Here is a 14,022-nt window from a genome sequence, read left to right on the forward strand (position 1 = left end):
GCATAGACATGTAAATATTACAAAATATATTTAAAAAGCTATATAAAACGGAAGCTTTCTTTAAATTCGGCATGCAGTTTTCATAATAGTCTTTTAATACTAAAATATAAAAAAACTGTTTAATATCTACTTAAGCATGAATAGATTGTTTAGAGAAGATGAAGGTGCTGCTAGAATGATTGCGAATCAAAAGTATATTGTAAGTAGTATTATATAAAAATTATATCAGTAACAAATACATGTAAAGATTGAAACCTCAATATAATCTACGTATAGTAGGTACCTACGCAATACTCCGAAGTTAACATTGTCCGATCTTTATTCAATTTGCCTAACATCGCTTTCTTTTTGAAAGTCACGCTATAAAATATCAGTCTTCATTCATTTGACGTCTCAATGTTAGTAAATGTGAGATGGAGCTAAATTTTGATACTGACAGTCGAGCTTCTTAATTAAATTTCGATTTGTTTTCTTTACGTAAAACGAAACGAAGTTTTGTAAGTTTATTTTCATTCATGGAAATATTTGCTGTTACAGATTAAAATTTGTACGCAAATATCATACTGTACGTCTTAATGTACGAGATTGAAATATAGGTACTTAATGGTCACAAGGACGTTGTAGAAATACAGCATAATATATCATAATTTAAAAATAATGAACAGAATACCATAACTCCTTACAACGATGAAATAGGCACCTACTAGACAAAAAAATAGTTACAACATGCCAGCATGTAGATCTCAAATCAGCGCACTTACAGAAAGATTTTTGAAAAAAGCAACGCCATCTGCTGAGTTATTATCATATTAATAGGTCATGAATTACAGTGATCTTATCTTTCATCAACTAATCACGAATTAGCATCTGCCTTCAGTAAGGCAGTAGGCACGTGCTCACATGCACCGTCATCGGGCAGCCATTATCAGGGGTCAACGGCCCGTTGATTACCTTTGAGCACGCCCTGTCGTTCATCATTAGCCTAGGTTAGGATGTTGGTAAACATTACTTTTTAAAACGGGTTGTACAGATGTAGGTCACTCATGGGAATGCAACTAATTAGCAAGACATGCCACATTGAAACATGGAAGTGTGATGCACACAGAATGCTATAAATATTCAAAGAAAACAATTCTTGTTTATTTACAACTGAAAAGTCGTATTTCAGAATTTATGGCAGAAATCAACTTAAAATAATTGGCCAATATAATTAATCAAAATCCTTCAAATATAATTTATAGATCAAATATAATTAATAGACTGTCGTTTTCGCTATTTGGTTATAAATTTACGTTCGAATTTTCAGATTTATGTTTCGAATACAGTTATATATTTATCACAAACATAAACGTGAAGCGAAGATGCACTGAATTATGTTGGTGCAAAATTTGTATCAAAATATGTTTTTAAATTGTAGTACGCTATTTTGGTCTGTATTACATGTCGATAAACTGTACATTTGCTTGAATTTTTCTTTTATTGGTGTAATAACTTGTGTTATCTACGGCTATATAGGTATTGACAGTTAATAAATCAAAACGTAGGTACTCGGGCGCACGATTTTGCAGTACAGCATATATTAAAGCAGCTTGGTGCCTCACGACTCTATGGAGTATCTACCCTTTGTTTAACCGGCGCTTTATTTAAGTGAATTTATGATCGTTAACCTACTTACTGGCTACTTATATGAAAATCAAAATAACTCAAGCAATGTAAGCTAGTATTTCGATTTGTGTACAATGTTAAACGCAAGTAGGTAATTTGCTTAAAATATGTTAATGTTGTATCTGAGTCCTTAATCTGAGTCAATTCAAAATTATAACTTATTAAAACTAGTCTTCTTCCGTATATACTGAGCCTCTATTTTATTTCAAGATTTCATCTCGATCTCCAATTACATTTCATATTTCAAACAATGGAGCAGATGCTGTGGGCGGCGCGTCTCTACATTTGCTAATTACGAGTATAATAATTTTATACGATAAAATGCCGTGAATCCACATTTCCCACGACTCTATATATTATCAAAATCAAATCTATATATAAAGGTATATTATCTAATGTATATTTAAGAAAAAATCGTGTTAGCTACTCTAATTTTAACTCTAGAACGGTTGAACCGATTTTTATAATCTTTGGTTCGTTAGATTCGTCTCCAGTAGGATACGAATATAAAACTAATAATTTGAAAAAATAAACTACCAGGGTACAGCGAACAACCAGTATATTTATAAAGATAGAAGTTTGATTTGGGAGTGTTATGTTTTAAAAAAAATATTAATAGGTCGTGGTACTGTTACGGTAATTATGCTTTAGTTTCAATAGCCAATAGGCCACAAAAGGGCAGATCTTTGTCTAAACTATTATAATGGATTGTGCAGTTGACCCAGTCTACGTGATTGTTTATAACTATATCTGTCAATCTTTTTTAATCGACTTGCACAAAATGACGAAGGTTATCATTTCGCAGTAGAATCACTTCTTAAAAACATAGAGAAATTTACCACAAATTAACATTCACTTACATACATATAATATATATCTAATTGCTGCTTAATACTATTAATATTTATACCTAAAAGTTTACATACATTTTTTTTTAAACATGAGTTTGACTGCGCTATTTTGGGTTGTTAGGAAGATCCCTTCCTGTGAAAAGATCGCCATCTGAAAATTTGGTATGTACAATTTCTTTATGTGTCTTTAAACTGGTGTAGGTAATAAAAAATATTTTTCATTAAATTACTTATTCAATTTACTTTTCAAACAATGCACATATACCTCTCACATCTTTCTTGTTTTTATTGTTAATCAATGCTTCAGTGCGATATCAGCTATACATGTCCTATTATAATTACTATAGTCGAAATTCTTAGAACTGTTAGGCTCGTAGGTTTTAGATAAGTTATATATCATAATTCAGCTAGTGTTGCGCATACGCACGGCCGCTTTGATCTCCGTTACAATCGGCCATAATTGATGATTGCACACCACTCCATACACGGCGAGACCAATCGAGAGCGCGTTTCTATGTCTAAAACCTTCGTGTAGGTATTTAATCAATTTATATTTTATGATACATAGTTTATGACCTGTATTTCGGCATAGATGTGAAAAATATTGTAGATTAAATAGTCACTTTAATTAACTAATCTGGTGTAGAGCAAACGGGGATACTTAGCTTTACTTTTAAAAACAAAACACAAAGAATAAAGTCTGCTGTCTGTAAGTTTTTCAAAATGTATGAGAAGTGTACAGATACGTGCCCTTAGAGTAACTAAATGTAATATGTTAGTAAGAGCGAACTAATTTAGTAAGATGTCGTCATATTTAAAGCAATCACGGGACACAAATACCAAACAAAATTAACAATTTGCACAAAAAGTATAGTAAAATATTCGCTTATAAATACATTTTAATGAGTCCATTGAATTCATAATAAGATATGAGTACGCGATGATTACGTGTCGTAAGTGGATGATATAAAAACCTATAATTTTCAATTTTCTTGCGAAGTTTTACCGCGGTAATAATGCAGTCCTTGTGGTGGGTAATGAAGTCATAGCCTGCGCCATCAGCGTAATGGATAAACGCTTTTAAAACTTAATCGATCTTCGTAATAATGTGTTCGTAGTTACTTCAATAAAAAACACATTATTGATTTTTTCTACAGCGTGTGGAAAGACTGGTGGCCGAGCATTTACGACATAAGTGTGCTAGTTATTGCTTCTTATTGCGGGTTTTTATGCTCACTCTGTATTAGTGTCTTTCAGTGGTAATACACTTTGATTGATGTTATTGTTGTAGGAAAAACGAAGAATGTGTTATTGTCTTTTTTTTCAAATTATAAACAACAGAGGACACTGAAGCTTTAGGTAGGTACTCTCATATTTGTAAATTATGAAAAATGTACGTAGGTACCTATATTATGCCCTTAATCGTTATATAAACAGTGATAGAATTTTATAACTGTAGTAATAAAAATTTAAAGTCTGTTGAAATTGAAATGAAACATTAATATATTGTATTATATATATATGGTATTGTTTCATGTTGGTAATTGAAGTTTGTCTGTCGTGTTGTGGGTCCGCTCGATGTTACCAAAAGTCGAGCACCAAAAATGTAATAGCTGTCACTGGTTATGATTAATGCAATTAATTCCACAATACCCGCAACGTTTGTAGCTACACTGCGGGACATACTTTAAAATGTTGGTACGTTTTTAAATATATTTTTAGATGCTATCAGCTTTAGATTATATGTGAAAAGGTTCTTACTGAAATGTATCCTCCTAAAATAATATTTCGAACGCAAAAGTTTGTAAAATGTAGGATGTATGTTTGTTAAGATGAAAACTTCTTAACGGGTTTTGATAACTCCAGATTCTGTACCAGAATACCATATAGCTAGTGATAGTACCATAGCTAGTGATCAATAAGTTCCATTGGCTCCATATTTCCTTTCAAATATTGGCAGTAACTATTTTGAATTTCATACGCAACTTCAACTAAAAATAAAAAAAATATGCAATGTTCTTAGTGATGTCGAATTATTCATTCAAAAATTGATTCACAGAGCCTATATAAATAGGCTCAACACTTCCACCTAAAAATGTTTAAACCTCGTGATGTGTCCACATTAATGCACCGCGTTGTAATCAGATAGTTCGGGCTCGTACAGATAGATTTCATAAATAACGTGTAGAATTTTTGTACATAGATTTATTACGTTCGGCGAGCGAAAATGGTGGGAGATTGTTTTTCAATTTAACCAGGGGTCTCCTGCTGTGCGCCTGGCGGGGTCTGGCGGTACGGATTGGTACATACGAATGCGCTTGTACATGTAGATGTAGCTTTATACTATGGTAATGTCTGTTGTTCTAACGAACGCCGACTTAAGGGATTTAATTTATTGATTCTTTGAGAAATGCTAGCTGATTTATATAAGGGAAGTTGTGATCGGTGAAATTTTTATTGTGTTTGTGTTTGTGAAAGAGATTTGTAAGAAAAAAATTTGATCATCCAAGTTTTCTTTACTCAGAAAAATAACAATGGTGTTATGTTTTTTACCCATATGTTATATTATATACCTATCCTCTATACCTATCAATATTTTGAGATACGCAAACAAATAATATAATTCAGCGAACTAATTATTTCAGTGTTTTGAAATCAAATGTTATCAAGGAAACTGATATAGAAGGGTATCTCATTTATTTGATCAGTTAATTTAAATCTGTTTCTCAACGACGTATTTGACTAATAAAATTAATTGTAATAAAATATTAGATTTTATTTAATGTATACGGTTCTTTATACTCTACTTATTATTCATTTCGCACGGCTTCCGTTCAACTTGAAGTATTTTTAATTATGAATGCAAAACTAGTTATTAACCAAGGGGAAAGGCGTGACCTTTGCTAAGTGAGATCAATTCTGAACCAAAATCTAATTACATTTAACCTGATATAAGTAACTCGATCGCAAAAAATATGTATTTAAAATATTCATAGATGAGCGAACGATAAATTTGCTACAGAACCACCTATTATAATATGTAATTTTTACTTAAAAAAATAACACGCTCCAAGAACATAACCTCTGCCAGAAAAGTCAGTTCAAAAGTAATAACATGTGCGTTTCCATTAATATAGTTACTTATATTAAGTCAATGATAATATAATAGAGTATAATTTAATGTACAATTATGTGATAGCTGATAAGCACAATAAGGGGCATGCGTGGAAAATCAATAGCTTTTCCTGTAATGAAATGTCACTTGGTAATGCGCACGGATTAAAACCCCTTATCAAAAATCTTTAATCCAATTAACAGCTCTGGACGCAAGCCTTCCTGAATAATACAGGAGTCGTGGTCACACAACCAGTTTAGAAACAACCTGGCTATCAAACATTTTGTTACCTGGAAGGGGTCATTGGAAGTGGTCATTTAGGATTCCGATCAGAGGGTGTGGAAATGACCATTCCAACTCAAAGCCAGGGCTTAATGGACTCTCTGGGAAAATCTAACAATTAATTAATGCCTTGACCCGAGGGTTAGGCTTCATCCATTATTACCTGGCTAGTGTTAAAAGTTTGTGAGTTAAACTAAGTTTGCTGTTTGGGTTAATGTATAGCTTTGTTCTTGGTTAGAATTACATTCCTTTTCCAGCAATCAATTGGTGGTTGTTTTCTTTTAAACAAAACTCACAATATACATGGAAACTTTATTAAAAGGTTCTATATTCACATGTGATTTGTTCTCCGTAGTTTTGTAGGAATATTTTAGAAATAGTTTATTTAGGTATCAGACATTATTATAACATAGATTTGAGAGTTTATGTTTTGCCTTCAAAAGCCTCAATAAATACAATTCTCAATATCTTATTCACTATAACGTTACATACGTTATGTATAAATGAAGCACATGACAAAAAACGTTGGCAGTCCCTCATGTACGTTGAAATCTTCCCCAATCCCTGCGGCATTATCCTCGAAGGGGTGTTGATTGGTCCAGCTACACTGGATTACAGATGCGTTATGGCAGTTTTCCTTTAGGATTAGGATTGGTATTGGGTTTCTTATGGATTTTTGTAATGTTTCTTGTAGTGGTAAAATAAATATAAGGGATAAGATACAGAAAGTAGTAATTTATTGGATTATAGTGACACAGAAAGTATTTATTTCTTTTTATTATTTTGAAGTGAATATTTGTGCCTCTTTCATATTTTGTTTTAGTCTGTACAGTAGAAAAAATAATAATATACAAGCTTTTCTTCTTTATGAAAGTTTATCCTATTTATATTTATTACTACATATATTAAAAAATAAAGAAGTATGATATAGACAGTTCGATAAACACACATCCCAATACCCTGTTTATTTATCTGTAAAATGTATCTTTCAATGCCTTACCCGTATAAAAAAACATAGGTAGGTATCACAATAATGGAAACGATGTGATTTTTAAAAAAGAACACAGATATCATATCAAGAAACAAATCGATTAATAACATTCGCAACGGACTCCAGCCGATCGACGTTATTCCATCTCGCCTCGAAAATTTCTCGAATGCCCTGGCAATACTTTATGACGCGTGAAATTGTTCCATTCAATACATTCCGACACACGGACCGACAGTTTTTCCATTTTCACACCGACAATACAATTCAGTTTAGACGTTCGTTGTTAATGATTGCGTTGACGTGGCTCTGAGGGGGCTTTATTTGGTGGATTTTCAACAATCTATTGTCATATTGCGATTTAAAGTTTTTTAGAAGGAACTGATGAGGGCGCGTTTTTAATAAAAACGTGAAATTTCTTCGATGTGGGAATATTGTAAAATACATATCACGATATGATTTGCGAAGGTTTTGGCGTAAAAAATGTAATTCAAAAGCTCTATATTAATCTCTACATTAGTACCTAATCATATGCTACAAGATGTAACGATGGCTATACCTATATTATAGTTAAGTATTATAATTCCAGAACTTCTGAAATATGACTATCTACTGTTTCAAAAAATCTCCTGAGAAGTTTTTAAACCTATAACATATTTATAAAAATGTACCACAAAATATTATGTAAGTATGTACCTATTCTTCTTTACTCTAACTCTACATCTTACAGTAAATCATATTTAAAAGTTTTTGTATGGAATTGTTCGTAACAGTTCTTTTTACGTTAGCCGGGCAGAACAGGGAAACCGTATATTTTTCAAAGTTTTGTAATAACAAACATAATCCTTGAAAATACCATCTAACCTTAACGTTGACAGTTACCAAAAAACAATACACCATTAAAAATCTCAAATTTGCAAACAAAAACCAAGAATTCGTATTGTGTAAAAAAAATAATTAACGTATATTTAGTATCCAAGATATAAAAAGTTAATGAGGCAAAATAAAGCAGAGTTTCGTAATTCTAATTATATTTATCCCTCTACGAAACCTGACGTGGCTTGAGTTTGTGATTAATAGATCTTTGTGTCACATGTCTTGAACTATGTACACTGTATAGTATAAATATATACTGTACGTATTTTGCTTTCATAGTCAACATACCTAAGTGAGCATTATTGTCAGTTATTTAGCTATTTTGGTACTAATTCAAGATTAATTGTAGGTATTCTGTTGCTGTATGGACTAGGTTTTGCCTGTTATTAAACTTTTTAATTACTAATAAAAATTATGCTACTAATACAGTAAATTCTAGAAAATATTGCTTTGTTAAGTTTTACTATTATTTGGAGACGCAAAATATTAAAATACAGCTAAATGTTTTCGAATAAAGCATGTCATAACAATAACAATACAATTGTAAAAGCACGAAATTAAGCTTTTTGCTTAAAAATTTATTAGTCTATAAACATGTTTTTGGGTCTATTATAGCTGTTTGTTTAAGATGTTGTTGTGATATGTAAAATAAACACTGAACATGTAAAATAAATCAATATACGCACTTTTAACATGTTTTATTGCTTTCGGTAACAAATTTAGATACAGTTCTTGTACCTACAGTATGATCCATTATGCTAAACCTTGCACAGCAACTTCTTTCTTACATACACAAAAATTGCGGCTAAAATCGTGTGTATGTGTAGCCGTTGATTAAACTCATTACGTAGGTGTGTACGACTCATTCAAGAAGCAACTCGTGACCTACATCCTTCAATCATTTGCGTGCGTTTTGTATTTAGTCTCTTGTATCGTGCTGGTTGAAAAATAGCTTTGCGAATGAAAAACTTTGAGTTTTTGGAGACAAAAGGCGTGCGTGGGTGATTTGAATGCTAAGACGATCATTAGCCGGCTATTGTCGATAATGCCAGGAGTTCGCAAGCAGCGGTGCCCAAACTGTTTTTGGTTATTGCGCCAATATCGCTGTGTGTCGTTGTTAGTGACTATGACGTATAGTCCCAAAAATATATAATCTATTACAGACTATCTCCATTTCAAAGTATAAATCTATTAACTAACTCTATCAACGCTAAGAAGTTAGGAGTAGGTACCTATACTTGAACATGATCATATAGCTAAATGATAAATCCAATGTTTTGAAAGCGTTCTGTTTAATATTTAATACTTTTCTTAACTATATAAAGTACTATATCATTGTTTCATACTGAATTTACAGGTATTTAATTCCGGGAATTTGCAGGGCTAAAAATTTGAGAAGCACAGACAGCTGTATGCCAATAAACACAATATCTGGAAGGGGCTCCAATAACTGACCTACAAAAGCGCATGACTTGCCAAAACAGCTACCAAAGACCACCAATATACCCCATAAATTACAAACCAGTAAAATTGTATCATTTGAAAACGGTAGTAAATTCGCAAAAGGGTTATTCCTTAACTGTATTGGCAATAAATCAATTTCTTTTGTCTAAATCTAACAAAACTACGACAATAGCTCTGGAACAAACATGTCTACCGTTCAGGAGCTAATCCAATTTTGTAAACAGTTTTGCCATTTTTTATGATGGTAGACTACTTTTAATACATAGAATATAGAACTAAGTATAAAAAAGTTGTTTTGAAAATTCGCACACGTTAGCCCTTTCCCATAGGTACTATTTTCCATCCACTAGAAACTTTACCAATCATAATATTATTGATTGAGTAGAAGTTGTACAGTATAATATTAAATATTAATACTTGTATCTATGTTTGTAGATATATGTATAGAAATAAAGCATGAAACATTTTATAAATTAGTTAAGCGGCTTGGGCGGGAAAACTAGAATACTACATTTTTTATCTAATTATGTTAAAATCGTTTGTATATCACATAGTTAAATTATTTATCAACATCAAGCAAGCATTCAATTAACCCAAGCAAACTTATTCAATTTAATACCTATCACGGCTGTTATTATAAATAATGAATAGATATTTCGTACCAAAGAACATCTGACACTAGCCTAGGCTATGGAATTAGGCTTGTAAATTGTTCGTTCAATGTAATTGAACCTGATACGGATCTAGCTACTGTTCGGTGTTAATTCCGAACCAATGATGACTCAGCAAGACGAACAATATGACACGCTGGGGCGGATTATCGACAAATACGTTGTTTGTGCTCGTATCTTGATGATATTGTTTGAAATATTTTAGGTAAAATAATAAAGATATGAGAGATATGTTATAAACAAAACCAAGTCAATTTTTTTATAGTTCGAGCTTTAATGAAATTAGTTATAACACAATCACAAAATATATTTGTATTATTAAAATAGAGTTATTATCTCTATACTTTAAGCTGAAAATGAAAAGTAACAAGTTACGCTTCGTGAAGGAAAAAAATAAACTTTTGGTAAATGGAAAAACCTTAATATTATTTATTGCTAGCTGTACATATTGTTGGAATCATGGAAAAAGATGGAAAAGATTAAATATATTTTCAGAACTCATTACTAGGGTACACGTAATTATTATATGTATATTGTAAATGTTGTAGTTGTAGGTAATTCTGAATGTAATTTATATGTTTATTCTTACGATTCTGCAATTTATACTTATGAATTGAATCATCATGTGTTAGATTATATAGATTCTGGAAATCTAGTAGGTAATGATTGGATGATTAGATGCTTAAAGAACTGACAACTCTATTCACTTTTGAAATCAATCATTTATAGTAGGTACCTAGTAATCTTGTAATAAAGAACTGTTTTCATAAAACGTTTTTAGAAGAATAGTTGTGTTAATTAGTATGTTTATTTATTTATTTCAGGCAACAAATGTAGTTACAGTTAAAGTAGTAAAAGTATAGAAGATATTACCTGGGAAACAAAATATCTATATCCAAACTAGTAACCATGTTTATACTTTTATTTATGTGAATAGATTTAAAGAACCTAAGGTGTGCTAAGATGTTGTTTAGTAGATAAGTTTTGGTCGTATTAGATTTCTTGCCGATACCTAAAATTACATAATCAACTCATTGGAACTAGACCTCAATAGGATCACAATTATATTGTACATGAGAACTTAATAGCTGCTAATATTCAATGCTCATATGTATTAAATTTTCTTTGTTTGTATATTCTTAATTCATCGAATAATCAATCTCAAAGAACTCAATCCTAACCTTTTCATGTTATATACCTTGCCTAGTAATAAATTTATTTTTATTAAACTGCTAGCCTAGCCAAAGTTTTAAGCATCGTTTCCAAGATATCCCGATTTATAAGAAGCGTAGGATATACTCGTAGCAGTATAGTGCAGCGAAATGTAGTGATTAATGGAGAGCTGCCCACGGTGGGCGCCGGCCGACGACTGCGGACGATTGCTATAGATGCATAAGCTTTAGAGCGGTACGTGTTTTAAAATATTGTTTTTGAATACCATTTTAGTAAGGTATTCATGATTACAAGAGAATGTGGCTGTAAACATTGAACAGTTAAATGTTAGTCTTTGTAAAAATATCCATCCAATTTTAAGGAAATTATAAATGAAAACGATAAAGATTTTTATTTGCCTTGTTGGAGAAAATTGTATTTGAAATTTCATTTCTTAATTCATAAAAAATTGTAGCCTTAAGTTATTATGTATGGTTTTCTAGTTTCTGAGTCGTGTAATATTGTTCTGTTATAAATTTGAGGGGAGAGTACTAATTCATCTGTGATAGCAATTCTTCTTCTATGGATGCTTCGTAATGGCTGAAATAAGTAGGTAATTCTATAATAAATATGTAATTCTATAATATTTGTGTGCCATGTGGCCATTTACTATTTTAATAGTATTACGATCTCATCAATGCCGTATAACCTATAAAATAAAAACATTTTCGCCCTCTCTATCGCTTTATAAGTCTATGGTCATAGTAAATCGTTTCTCCAGGACTTGATTAAAAGTTCGCTGTGCAATGTTGCAATGGGATTTCGATATGGCAACTGCATTATTATAAGTTTCAAGACGGACCCCTTGGAACAATATCTCTCTACCTATTATCTTTTGTTTTGTATGGAACAGTGGAATACTGGTAGATAAGTATTTGTATTTAATCTATTTATGTTAACATTACTGTTCATAGACTAGGTGTTCTAAATTTTATTGCAAATTTATTACATTTGCTTTGTTTTTATTAATGAGATTTTTCTGATATGGTATAAAATAAAATTAGCTATACATTATTATGTTTTCATATAGGTACATTAAAAAGCTGCCAGTATAAAGCTTTCCTTAAATTTCCTTACTTACATTAACTTTTGATTAGGGTAGGTATTTTGTAAACTTAATATTTTAAGGTATTAAATAAAATATGAGTAAGTATTCCATTTACATTCATCTAAAATTATGTTAGAAAATATTATATTTATTCAGAACCGTACAATGATACTTAGTGATTTCAGTATAAAAATGTAGTAAGAAAATTTTCATTCTAAAAGAGTTAAAGAATAACGACTATTGTACATCAAATTATTAATTAAATTAGCATATAGCATTTCATCCCAACACATAATAGAGAGTTACAAAAAATATTTACGCCTTAAATTCGTTACGCCTTTCCTAAGCGGTATTTAAAAAATTGCATTTAGTAAAATTTTTAATTAATTCTCTAAAGAAGCCCTTTCATAGAAATCGTCGGAACTTTTCAAACGTAAACGGTATGAATAATAGTTTTAAATGTATTTGAATAAGCAGTTCATTAATTATGTGTCGGGGGTATAATAGTAATTTTTGACGTGGCCCTTCCTGCTTTCAATGCAGTTGGCTCAGTTACACAATTTTTGAGCGGGGACTATTTTTGCAAGCGTTCGATATAATGGCGAAGTGCGAAATATTATCGAATGTTGTTGTATAAAATTGGATGTAATCGAAATTGTATAAAATATCGTTCATGAGAGAATGAAATGCAGAGTCATAGAGTCACTTTTTTATGTTAATTAAAAGCTTTTAAATTTTTAATCATATAATTAAGTTTGAATACGACTAGGTACCTAAGTACCTACTTAAACCTATTTAAATTAAAATAGATACCAATTCAACATAATTTTGAGAAATGCATGAGGTTTATTTTTGATAAAAAAATCGTTCACAGAAACTTCGTGCAGAATTTTTTATTAAATCGTATAATCCGAGCCATACGTGATAAACACCACCCAATATATCGAGTACGTTCAGAATAACCACCATTTTCGTTTTTTTAATGCACAGGTCGTTAGTTTTGGCACACATGCAGTAGATCCTTATGTCAAGGAGTGCTTATGTAAGAACAAGAAGGTCGCCACTAGGTATGATTAATAGTGCTCATTACTTAGAAAGGTACCCTGGATACGGCAGATTTACATGTTCTAAATAGCATTTGTTAGTACGTACTTGGATCGCGTTTACGGATCTTTTTGGGTAATTAATTATGCTAGTTTAGTCAAGGGTTTGTGTAGAATCTTTGGGAAATCTTTGAGTGACTTAAATACTAATAGTATCTATGTTATTTTTAACAGGTTTAACGAGTGAAATAAGGCCATGCTGAACAGGATATTATGTGAAAAGCTGAAACTTGGATACTGAAACTTTGGAAATATTAACAAAAAAAATACTGCTTATCATATTTACCGCATTTAGTAGGTGCAGTGGCATACTTAAACTTTTCCCTTATTTCGTTTCAAACCCCAAATCCTATTTAAGATTATCCTTTCAGCAAATTTCTGGATGCCTGATAACTGTGTTTTGCCTACCACCGCTTTCCCTTGCGTTACAGAGGTAACGCAAGGGAAAGCGGTAAACTAATAATTATAGTATCTAATACTGCATTTTAATAAATAAACATTAGGTATATATTTGAATAAATTTTATATTGGAACCATGGTGCTTTTATGAAATTGTGATACTGGAATAAAATTTGCCTGTTCATTAATGATTGTTTTTTTTTTTTGTTTACTCAATAGCTATGTTCACGATAACAGTCTACCAACTATATCCCACTATTTAATACGGCTATAAAAGTTCCTGAAAGCTGAAAGGGCGCGTACAGCGGGTCGGGCCAATTATGAAAATAGCGCACCTGCGCTTGTCAA

This window comes from Colias croceus, chromosome 10, assembly GCF_905220415.1.
Source record: "Colias croceus chromosome 10, ilColCroc2.1".
Classification (NCBI taxonomy): Eukaryota; Metazoa; Arthropoda; class Insecta; order Lepidoptera; family Pieridae; genus Colias; species Colias croceus.